This window comes from Artemia sp. Qi Xiang Cuo, chromosome 13 (assembly GCF_049724085.1).
Source record: "Artemia sp. Qi Xiang Cuo chromosome 13, ASM4972408v1, whole genome shotgun sequence".
Lineage (NCBI taxonomy): Eukaryota > Metazoa > Arthropoda > Branchiopoda > Anostraca > Artemiidae > Artemia > Artemia sp. Qi Xiang Cuo.
In genome coordinates this window covers 40,260,578-40,272,488 of record NC_142806.1, presented here as the reverse complement: position 1 = coordinate 40,272,488, position 11,911 = coordinate 40,260,578, and positions in this window count along the sequence as shown.

Below are 11,911 nucleotides of genomic sequence, written 5' to 3'. Positions count from 1 at the left end.
TCAAAAATTTCGAGGGGGGTTCAAAACGGGTAACCCGCTCCCCCCCCCCCCTGGATACGGTCTTGCTTGCTTGATACACAGAAAGATGTTTTTGCGACCTTTCGACGCCGGAAGTGAAATGTCTATTTACGAAAAAAGGAAAATAGGTGACTGATTGTTTGTCTCTTATCTCGACTATGCTGAACAGATCAGGGTGAAATAAAATATTTGTAGATGAAAGAATACCAACATAGGTACAAAAATATTGAATTGTACCACATTGTACCATAATTTTGTAAAATGTACCATATTTTGTTCGTTTTAATTTTTAATCTCACTCCTTACTTTCAATTAAAAAAACATCGTTTTAATTTTTAATGTCACTCCTTACTTTCAGTTAAAAAAACTTTTTTTTTTTAATTTAATTCTGTAAAAGGCTTGATTTACTGCGCGGATCCAAGCCCTATTTGAGCCTGAAACCGAAGCTAAAACAAATTTTGACTCCCGAATTTTTGCAACGAAATTCCATTTTGTTTTTTCCCCCAAAATTCCCCGAATCTTGGAGACTGGTCCCCAAAAACTCCCCGAGTTTTTAAGGCATATCCCCGAATTTTAAGATTCGAGAGTGGAAGCCTTGCTTGCCAGAGCGGATCCAGGATTTTTGTTCGGGGGGGGGGGGGTACTAATTTTTGACTCGGTTTTCGACTAATTTTACTGATTTTTACTAAGGTTTTACTAATTTTCGACTAATTTTCGACTCGGTCAAAAATTTTGAGGGGGGTTCAAACCGGGTAACCCGCTCCTCCCTGGATACGGCCTTGCTTGCTTGATACACAGAAAGATGTTTTTGCGACCTTTCGACGCCGGAAGTGAAATGTCTATTTACGAAAAAAGGAAAATAGGTGACTGATTGTTTGTCTCTTATCTCGACTATGCTGAACAGATCAGGGTGAAATTAATTATTTGCAGATTAAAGAATACCATCTTAGGTACAAAAATACTGAATTGTACCACATTGTACCAGAATTTTATAGAATATACCATATTCTGTGGGACTGTGCTAAATTGTACCAGTAGAGGTGAAATGTACCAATATGGTCAATTGTACCATGATTGTCATCACTGCTCCTGATAGTTCTTTTTACATTGAATGATAATGTTGCAAGCTGAAACCTGACATCATAATTACCATCTATTAAGGCACGTCAGCTTTTCAAAAATTGTATGCTATGTTTTGCTGTTTGACTTCATGCTCAGCGTTGCCAACGGTTTGAGATAAATTGTACCAGTTTTCCGACCAAGATTGTGCCACAAAAGATGAATTTATATCATGTGAACATTAAGTTAAAAATTCGCCACTCGTGTCGCTTGCTGGTAGTTATGTGTTATTGATTTTGCTGGAAACTGAGAAAGGGTTTTAGGGTAAGAGCAGGAAAAAAACCCAAGGCAGCAGCAACCTCATAGCTTGAAATGTGAAGAATGCTTCCTTAGACTTTCTCAGATTAACAAAATAGCAGACAAAAACCACTAAAAGCATTTTAGAAGAAGATTTCAGTAAAATTTTCTGAAAGCGTTCCCGAATCTGATTGTCGGGGTTAATCCTTTATTTCAAAATTTTGGGCATTAAGGCGAATAATGGATAAAGTAAGAAGCTGAATAACGTAATGTAAACAACTTATAATCCACCTATAGGATGATTAACGAGGACCAGAAGCTACAAACAAAACATATCAGCAATCACGTCATGAAAGTGACTAACACCATAGATTTCCATGGGTCCACCGACTAGGCTACCCACCACCGAGGCTACCCTACGCGTTGACCATATAATTCACTGGTCATTCTACAAAAGTTCTTGGTCGATTTTACTAATCAGAACTAAATTAATTTAACAGAAGTATTTCGACTATATTGCACAAGAAATCATGTTGAACCGTACAAAGGTAATAAAATCGTAAAATTTAAAAAAAGGAACATTTGCGCTAATTGGTCATTTTTTCTGCTGTTTCTTCTTGTAGCCCAATTTTTTCATATCCGTCACCACAGTTATGCCACTTGGGATGCAGAACCGTTTCCAAGGGTGGTTTTTAATTATTTGAGACGATCCTTTTTCCACTGAGAAGCTCGTTCAAGGTGTTGAAACCGAGACAACTTTTAATGCTATTTTTAATGGTTTTGTTCTGATTGACAGCTGAGAAAGTTTACTCAGCAGCAGAGGAAGCGCATGGGAAAACAAATAGGATTAAAGTGAAACGCCCGAGCAGAGGAAACCACTTTGATCCGTGAATATCTTTTTGCCGGCTGGATCTGAATCAATCAAAGTATCAAGGTCAGAGCAAAATGGTTATCTCTTCTGCTATTGGAAGATATCATCCAGATCATTGTCAATCAGTAAATTCAGAAACTGAGCCAGAAGCGGTGACAGGTTTGGCTGATTTTACTCTATTCCCATAGCATAGCCTGTATGAAGCCTATAGAAGTTTCTACCTGAAGTTGAAAAAAAGTTTTCTCATCGGGCAAAAATCACTTCCACTCGGTCCCCACATTCCACCGTCCTTGACATCAACGTAGTAGTTGGTGTCATGTGGGTTTATGAGGCGGGAAGAACTTTCTTTGGTAATCACTTTCTAGGCAACAAAAAGAGGGATGCTATTGTTTTGTACACTTCAGAAACACGATTATAGACAAGATGAATCTAGGTGTTTTCTGAATGAAATTGCTTGTTTACCCTTCAAAATATAGACCAGGAAGCCAAAGTAAGCCTTGAAAACCACTGAACAGCAGTTTATTAGTATGGCAGTGGCCTTCCCCGGCTTGTTGGCCTCTTTAAGACTTTTCGCACGGAACAATAAAGTCAAGCAATCCCACTGCTCCAAATATCGAGCTACGACGGCTTGTCTAGAGAACCATCGAGTTGCTATATGTCTCAAAGTTCGATGTTCTTCCAATTCCATTTAGTTTTGCAATTCCAAAATCTGACTGGCCCGTTTTGGGGTGCGACAAATATAGCCGTATACATCCTGAAAAAAATCTTCAATTTCTTTTGGCAACTGTTTGAAGCAGCACTAGAACGTATGTGAATGGAATGGCATGAACAACCAAGTACAAATAAACTTGAGCAGTCTTCTGACATCTTCGCCTAGACACTACTTTGCTCCTCCATCCTAACCGAAGTATTGTCTGTGGAAAATCCTTTTATGTTTACCTTTGGAGCTCCAATTTCTTAAAGAAGTAGCATAGTTATGGCCTGGCAAATATTTTCGTCAGTACATAGCTGAACTTCCATAAGTCATAAGAAGGACTCTCTTACAGGAAAACTTTTTTCCTGTAAGTCTTTTCGATCAACACCATTCAGATCAAAATGGCGAACAACTGTAACCAGGCTCTTTTTGTTACTCAAGTCTGTGATTTCATTAAATATTATCGAGAATTTCTGCTTCTTGATGATTTTGCAGAGATCTTCGAAACCAACTTCGCCAGCAACGTTGTTCACGAAATGTAAACGACGTTAAAATTTGGATTTTGCCAAAAATTTTCAAATGTACCGTATTGTACCTGGACCTAGAAATTGAACCAAAAACCGTACAATAGTACCGTGTTGGCAACAGGGTTGCCAAATGGACATATTTTATGTCCAAAGGACCTGTTCCTATGTGCTGGGACACAATGACATAGTAGAACAAAAAATGGACATATTTTAGAAATTGGGGACATAAAAAGGACATATTTTGCAAATTAATGACATAAAATAGAATATTTCGCGGCTGGATACATATTTTTGTAAAAAATACTCTTGAAATTTTTTACAAGTTTGTATTCTTTCACTTATAAACAATTTTATTTCTTCTTGTTTTTATGCTACAGTCAAGATAATAGAGAAGCAGGTATCTTTTTAGTTAACAATCGCTTCCGGCTTCCAATAGTCAGGCAAAAACAACTATCTATTTATCAAGTATTACTAACTGGAAATGAAAAGTTAGCAAAAGAAAAATATTAGATTCTTGATGATCTGGAATCAATTTTGATATCAATAGATGTACCAAAAAATTAGCTTATTGGGCTGATTCCAAATATATAATATTTTTTCAGTATAGTGTTACCCATTAGTGGGCCTGAGAAAATTTGCCAAATTTTTGAAAAAGGTAAAAAACACCCCATAAAAGTCAAAGAATTTTAATGGAAATCACGCCATCAGATTCAGCGGATCAGAGAACCCCGAAGTAGAGGCTCCAAGCCCCTATCTATAAAAATGGAATTTTATAGGGTTTGCCAAAAAAAGCATTACGGATTTGTGTTTATTTGTTGTTGTTGGTTTTTCCAGAGGTGATCATATCGAAAAATGGTACTAGAATTTCGCAAGAGGGCTCGTTCAAACAAAAATTAAAAGATCTAGTGTCCTTTTTAAGCGACCAAAAAATTGGAGGACAACTAGCCCCCGTCCCACGCCCTTTTTCCTGAAAGTCGTCTGATCAAAATTTTGAGATAGCCAGTTTGTTCAGTATTGTTTAAAGGTACGATAGATGTGTCTTTGGAGATGACAAGGCCCCTCAGAACCACCAGAGGAAGGGCCGCAAGTTATGAAATTTGCCAATTGTTTACATATAGTATTTGTTATAGGGAAGTATACCGACATTTTTCAAGGGAGGAAGGAGATCTTCTGGGGATGGATTTTCTATGGGGAGAATTTCCCATTGGGATGGAAGTTTCTGGGGGTGAACTTTTCAGGGGAAATTTTACATGGGGAGAATTTACCAGGATTTCAGACACTCTGAGGGAACCTTTAGGGGGAAGTTTTCAACGGAGTTGGAATTCTCTTGGGATTTTTTTTTTGGGGGGGGGTATTTTACACGGGAGAAATTCACACAGGGGAATTATCATCAGGAAAAATTCTTCATAGAAAATTTCTGGGGTATAAACTTTCCAGGGGGGGTATTTTCTAGACAGAGATAGTCCCCAACGACCTTAAAAAGGATCAGAAACTAAATGAATGCAAGTCATTCTTCAAATAAAATTATGGTAAGGAGTATTTTTTAGGCAGAATCGTAAGCAAAAAATTTTCTGGGAAGGATTTGCACCAGGGATGGAATTTCTCGGGGTAATTTCCCGGCGGAAGAATTTTACATGGGAGAAACTTTATATAGAAGAATTTTTCGTGGGGAAATTTTCCACGGAGGGGGTGGATTTCCTGGGATTATCTGAAAAGCAATCAGAAATAAATACAAAAACTAGTTTTTTCTACCGAAAGTAAGGCGTGACATTAAAACTTAAAAATTTTGTTAAAAATGGTCCAAAGAACTTCCCCATCTGTAAGTTATGCTCCAGGGGCATATAAGGTTTTATGTAATGAGTAGTCATATAAAATTCAGATGGGGCTCATTTGATTGAAGTTTAGCGCCCTTTATAAGAGACAAGAGTGATTTGAGGGCAACTCCTCCCTCCCCCCTCCCGCGCCTATCACTTCCGAAAACCAGCATTCAATCAAAATTTTTAGACATCTATTTTGTTCAGCATTGTTCAAAGGTCCAATAATTATGCCTTCGGGGATGTCACCCCCCTGATTGAAAGGACAACCCAGCTTACCTAGTGCTCCGCAACGTCGCTTGACTCCTGGATTGTACCTTATGACATGCGTAAGGAATACTCTGATTTGCAAAAAGCTACCAAAAGAAGTGAAAATGCTGACCCTGATGGCGACCATACCTATCAAGCGGAACTCTCGTAGGAAGATGAGCCTTAAGCTCCGACAATTTGTTTTTTACGACTTTTGTGCTTTCACACCAGCTCATTTGTTATGGATGAACTACATGAATCTTTTTTGTTTTCATTATACTCGATGTTAACTGACCACTTTGAAAGGGGTTTACAAGTCGTAAAAAAAACTAGTTTCTGTGATTTCAAGATGGACATATTATAGACAAAATATGGACATAATTTGGATGAAGGAAACATTTTTGGATGCTCAAGGGACATATTCGTTGACAACCCTAGTTGGCAGCGCTGAAATTCACTAGATTTAGTAAAATCCTACTGACAGTGGCATTTTCCACGGAGGGGGTGGATTTCCTGGGATTATCTGAAAAACATTCAGAAATAAATACAAAAATTAGTTTTTTCTACAGTAAGGCGTGACATTAAAACTTAACACGTACAGGAATTATTCCGCATAATACTGGGGCTAATCCCTCTTCTATACCCCCCTCTCAACGCTAGTGTTCGACCTTTTGTCTATTTTTTGAGAACGATTTTTGAAACACAAGAGCCGTGTCACCCTTGATGTAAGCCACCCCCCTCCACACACATATTCTTTTCCCTAGATACATCCAACAGAGATTTTGAGATAAAAATTTTGTTAAAAATGGTCCATAGAACATATAACAATGCCCTCAGCGTTTACACAACCCATAAGAGCCCTGGGACAAGGGTTGTAAGTTATGCTCCAGGGGCATATAAGGTTTTATGTAATGGGTAGTCATATAAACTTCAGATGGGGCTCATTTGACCATTTTTAACAAAATTTTGCAGTTCTTTGGCTCATTTGATTGAAGTTTAGTGCCCTTTATAAGAGACAAAAGTGATTTGAGGGCAACTCCTCCTCCCCCCCCGTGCCTATCACTTCCGAAAACCAGCATCCAATCAGAATTTTTAGACATCTATTTTGTTCAGCATTGTTCAAAGGTCCAGTAATTATGCCTTTGGGGATGTCACCCCCCTGATTGAAGGGCCACCCTGCTTACCTAGTGCTCCGCAACGTCGCTTGACTCCTGGATTGTACCTTATGACATGCGCAAGAAATACTCTGATTTGCAAAAGGTACCAAAAGAAGTGAAAATGCTGACCCTTATGGCGACCATACCTATCAAGCGGAACTCTCGTAGGAAGATGAGCCTTAAGCTCCGACAATTTGTTTTTTACGACTTTTGTGCTTTCACACTAGCTCATTTGTTATGGATGAACTACATGAATCTTTTTTGTTTTCATTATACTCGATGTTAACTGACCACTTTGAAAGGGGTTTACAAGTCGTAAAAAAAACTAGTTTCTGTGATTTCAAGATGGACATATTATAGACAAAATATGGACATAATTTGGATGAAGGAAACATTTTTGGATGCTCAAGGGACATATTCGTTGACAACCCTAGTTGGCAGCGCTGAAATTCACTAGATTTAGTAAAATCCTACTGACAGTCAGCGTTACCAACACCTCAAAACAAAATGTACCACAAATTGCATGAAAAATGTACCAAAGACAAAAAAAATTGTACCATATACCAAATTTTTTTTCCGCGTGTTACGCTTCGCGGATCGTCGCTGACGTAAAGTACTATCTATGAAAATTTTGCATAAGACATTTTCATTCACTTTCTTTCTCCATTGCTTTGTTTTTCTTTCTCTTCTAATACAGTGCATTACTCCTGGCAATACTTCAAGAAGTTGTTCGGAGTAACATATATTACAACAGAAACATTTTACTACAGGCCAACAAAAGTCGCTTTTTTCGGCCATTTACGACCATTTATAAGCTTGATAAACTTTTTCAAACTCAAAACGAGCATAACTTAACATGAGTAGGGCTCAAAACCCAATGCCTTCCCAAGGCCAGAACATAACTTGCACTTTACTAAAAAAAACATAAATGTTTTTACTTTTATAACTTTAATAAAACAAATAATATTAACATTTTGATTGCTAAATATCAGTGAATATTAAACTGACAATGCACATTCATTTGTATTTTTTTCAGTAATGTGTAACTTATGTTCTGGCCTTGGGAGGCACATAGGGGTTTTGAACCCTACTCATGTTAATTTCTGCTCGTTTTGAGTTTGACTCGTTTTTTTGTAATTTCTGTTCGTTTTGGGTTTCATTTATATATCGATGCTGATTTGTGGTAGTTTTACGCTTGGCAGATTATTTGATTTTATTTTTGCTCTTTCTTGGTTTAATGGAGTTCTTTACTTTTCTTTGAGAAACTTATTTTGGGGAAGTTTTTTTAATTAATTTCTGTTCGTTTTATATTGACATAGTCTTTTCAGGGAAAAAGAAAATAATGGTTTAATCCTTTTCGTTTTTTTAAGACTTTATAATTTGGCCTGCTATTTGTATGCCAGATAGAAATTTTCAACAATTTTTAACAACACACACCCTTTTAAAAATCTGGACACAAATAGTAGTGTTTAATTTAGTTTCATACCTCCTCTAGTTGACCTGAAATAGAAAACTTGATACCACTCGTAAAAAAAATCTGTTTACTTTCTTTGATAGCTTGGATAGACTTACGCTATTTTGATTCGGTTAAATTTTAAGAGCAGAAGTAGCCCCGAAAGTTTTAACAAAATACCCTCAGTCCCTCAGTCGTTATTGGGATACTGCTGAGATGCCTTATTGGGAATTAGCATTAAAACAATTCGTTTTGATTTAATCTTAAGGCAAATTTTTGTTTTTAAAGATAATGGGCAGATAGGAGGATGGGCGTGGGAGGGGGATTAGTTGCCCTCTAATCCCTTTCCACTATTAAAAAGGGCATTAGCCATTCCAATTTCCAATCGAATGAGCCCTTTTCCAAGTTTCTACAACTCCTTCGATACAAAGTGCCCTGGTCTAAAGGAAAAAAAAATAATACATTGTGCCAACATCGTTCTTTACTTAGGCAGCGCGATTGCGCTGTCTATAATAATTTCTGTTCTATTCAAGTTTTAACGTTGCTCATTACTTTCAGTTGAAAAAACTTGTTTTTTTTATTTAATCACTGATACAGGTACAGCCCAATATTTACATGAGTCTGCAATTTACCTGAAATAGGACAGTTTTCCTGTTGCAGAATCTGAGTAATCAAATGCAGACTGAAACCATATGTCATCTCATTCAGAAGAGAAGAGGTACTCAATTCACAGTATTCACCTAACACAGTGGTCAACGGCAATTTTAGTTAAGAGGCTCAAATATAAACAATGGGACGATTATCTAATATCTGACAACAATATATGTTTATTATGTATCAAATCTATATCATAGCTTTAGACTTTGAATCAATTGCGGGTGCCCCACCCGCAATTGCCCCCAACCACAAGTACGTTAGTTCTACTCTAGGATGTAAGGATGATAAACTATTTATCTACAAGTAAAATGAATCATTTTATGCAATTCTGAAAAAAAAACTTTCACTGCTTTCAAAGTTTGGTAACTACATTTACTATTCGGTATATATATATATATATATATATATATATATATATATATATATATATATATATATATATATATATATATATATATATATATATATATATATATATATTATATATATATATATATATATATATATATATATATATATATATATATATATATATATACATATATATGTAGTTGAGCTAGATCGCCTTATTTTAAGTTTCTACTTACTTTTAATTTCTATCAGCAAGCTCCTTTTTCCTTAATAAAAATTTTCAAACTGAGGAGATTCACCTTGGGTGGTTGGCTTTTGTTTTTATTTCACTAGATTCCCAATCATCACCAATCCAAGTGTCATAATAGCTTCATTTTTAATCGGTAAGACTTGATACACAGAAAAATGTTTTTGTCGACCTTTAGACGCCGGAAGGGAAGTGTCTGTTTACGAAAAAAGGAAAATAGGTGACTGCTTGTCTGTCTCTTATCTCGACTATGCTGAACAGCTCAGGGTGAAATAAAATATTTGTAGATGAAAGAATACAAACATAGGAACAAAAATACTCAATTGTACCAAAATTTTGTAAAATGTACCATATTTTGTGGGATTGTACTAAATTGTACAAGTAGAGGTGAAAAGTATCAAAATGGTACAATTGTACCACGTTTGGCATCGCTGCTGACAGTGGTAATCCTGGATATACTAATCGAAGCCTCAATTCAGAAAGACATGCGTTGACTGAATCTCACTATTGAGGCTATTCAAAAATTGTTTGTATGTATATGTTTTTGATCCTAGTACTTTCGAAATTTTAACAGTATCTGAAACAATATCATATTATAAATATTTCAATCGATACATAGATTTTAAGTTACATTTCCACTTGTAAAGGTTCAATAAAAACTCTTTTTTAGTTTTTTCATTTATCTATGAAATGTTTTTCAAACTATATCTAACCAAAATTCAACTTGAAAATATATTTTTAACGCATGCGTCGCATACACTGAAAATATGAATGCCGAAACAAGAAATTGCAATATGTATTAAGATGCTTCCCCGCTAACTAAACCAAATAGTTAGGTACATAAGCGTCAGGTTTGTGCATTTTATGGTAAAAGTACGAAAATTAGGCAGATATGTGCAGAAAAATATGGAGAATCTGACGGGGGCAGAAACGTATTTTTTGACTCGATTATCACGCCATTTTGCGTTTTTCCGCTTGGGAAAAAATAGCTGACTTTCAGAGTGGAAGATGTTTCTAATCAGAGGGTCCTTTAAGACTAGTTTGTCTCTCCTGATCTCAAAAATGTGCTTACTTTTTTCATCTAGCTCCTGGCTACTGAGTTAGCATTACTTTCATCTCTATGTTCCATGCACTTCTGAGTAATTTCCGCTTTTTGCCTTTGTATTTTTCCTCGTAATCGCATAGAAACTGGTGAACATGTTACTGAAAATCTGAAGAGCCAACGGAGTTGCAAATTCAAATTTGTTTCCACGGTTCTGCACTACTTTACGCTTTTCTGCGCGAAGAAAAAAACACGAATTTTGAGAGTGAACGATGACCAAGTTTAAGATCTCTTTTCTGACTAATTCGAGTCTCTCAATTCCAAAAATGTGGTTATTTTTTCAATCATATTTTTGGTTCAGGATTTACCAGTTTCATAACTACGGTTTCTATGCCATACTCTAACAAGAACTTATGCCCTCCCTATAACATTCCGAAGGAGATCATGCATTTTTGACTGTAAGTAATTAACTACCGTTTCAGATCTTCTCAATAAGCTTTCAGTAAAAAAAAAATTATTTATTCAACTCAAACAGCTTAGCTTCAGGAACTTCGGACGTAAGAAGCATACTATTATGATGATAAAATGTGGAGTACTAAACTACTTCTGGTATTTCAAAATAGTTAAACAATCACATGGATCATAGGAATGAAATAGCCGATTTTGACTTGTTTCATCATAAAGATTGCTAAGAAATAAAATAAGGTTGTCACGGAGAGGATAAAGGTCAAAATCGACTTCCGACAATAAAAGTTACAAAACGTGCACTACTGATTGTACTGATTATCGCTACATTTGCACGAACACAGATCTATGCATTTAAGGGAAGCTTTTGGGCATTTGCGACTTTTCATGCACTTTCTTTTACAGCCACATTTGAGCAGTTCTTTTCAAATTGTCGCTGCCTCAGGAAGGTTAGTCAAGAAAGGCTCCCGGTTTCCGTCATGCTTCACTCAGCAGTATAAACCTGGATCCAGTGGGGAAAGTTCCGAACAACATGATGATGCCCATATCTGAGTCTGCAAGTAAGCGCGTTTGGTATACTGCTCAAGAGCAGCCGCTGTTGGGGGCAGTCTTTCATTCCGGCTTTTTTTCGTGTGAAAAACTCCTTCCATAGACTGTTCACTTCAGACAAGCCACTTGATTTTTCGTAGAGAATGATGTTGAATCGCTGGATGTCTGTAAAGTGAAAATCTAGGAGCGGGACTCCTGTTGTACTCAGAGTAACGAAAGTCGGAAGAATGGATTCCACAGCTTTCCAGGTCTCCCAAACACCATGCTTTCCATGAAAAGCGAAAGGAAAATTCGTTTCTTATCCAGAAAAGGTATGCAAAAAGAGAAGGCTGCGAGACCTTTCAGGTCCTAGACGATAAGTAATATCATGAATAGACAGTATTTTCGCCTTTGCTCCATGGCCATAGATGACAAACAGGTTTTCAATCTGAAGCTGCTGGAACAAAGCTGTTGCGATCACA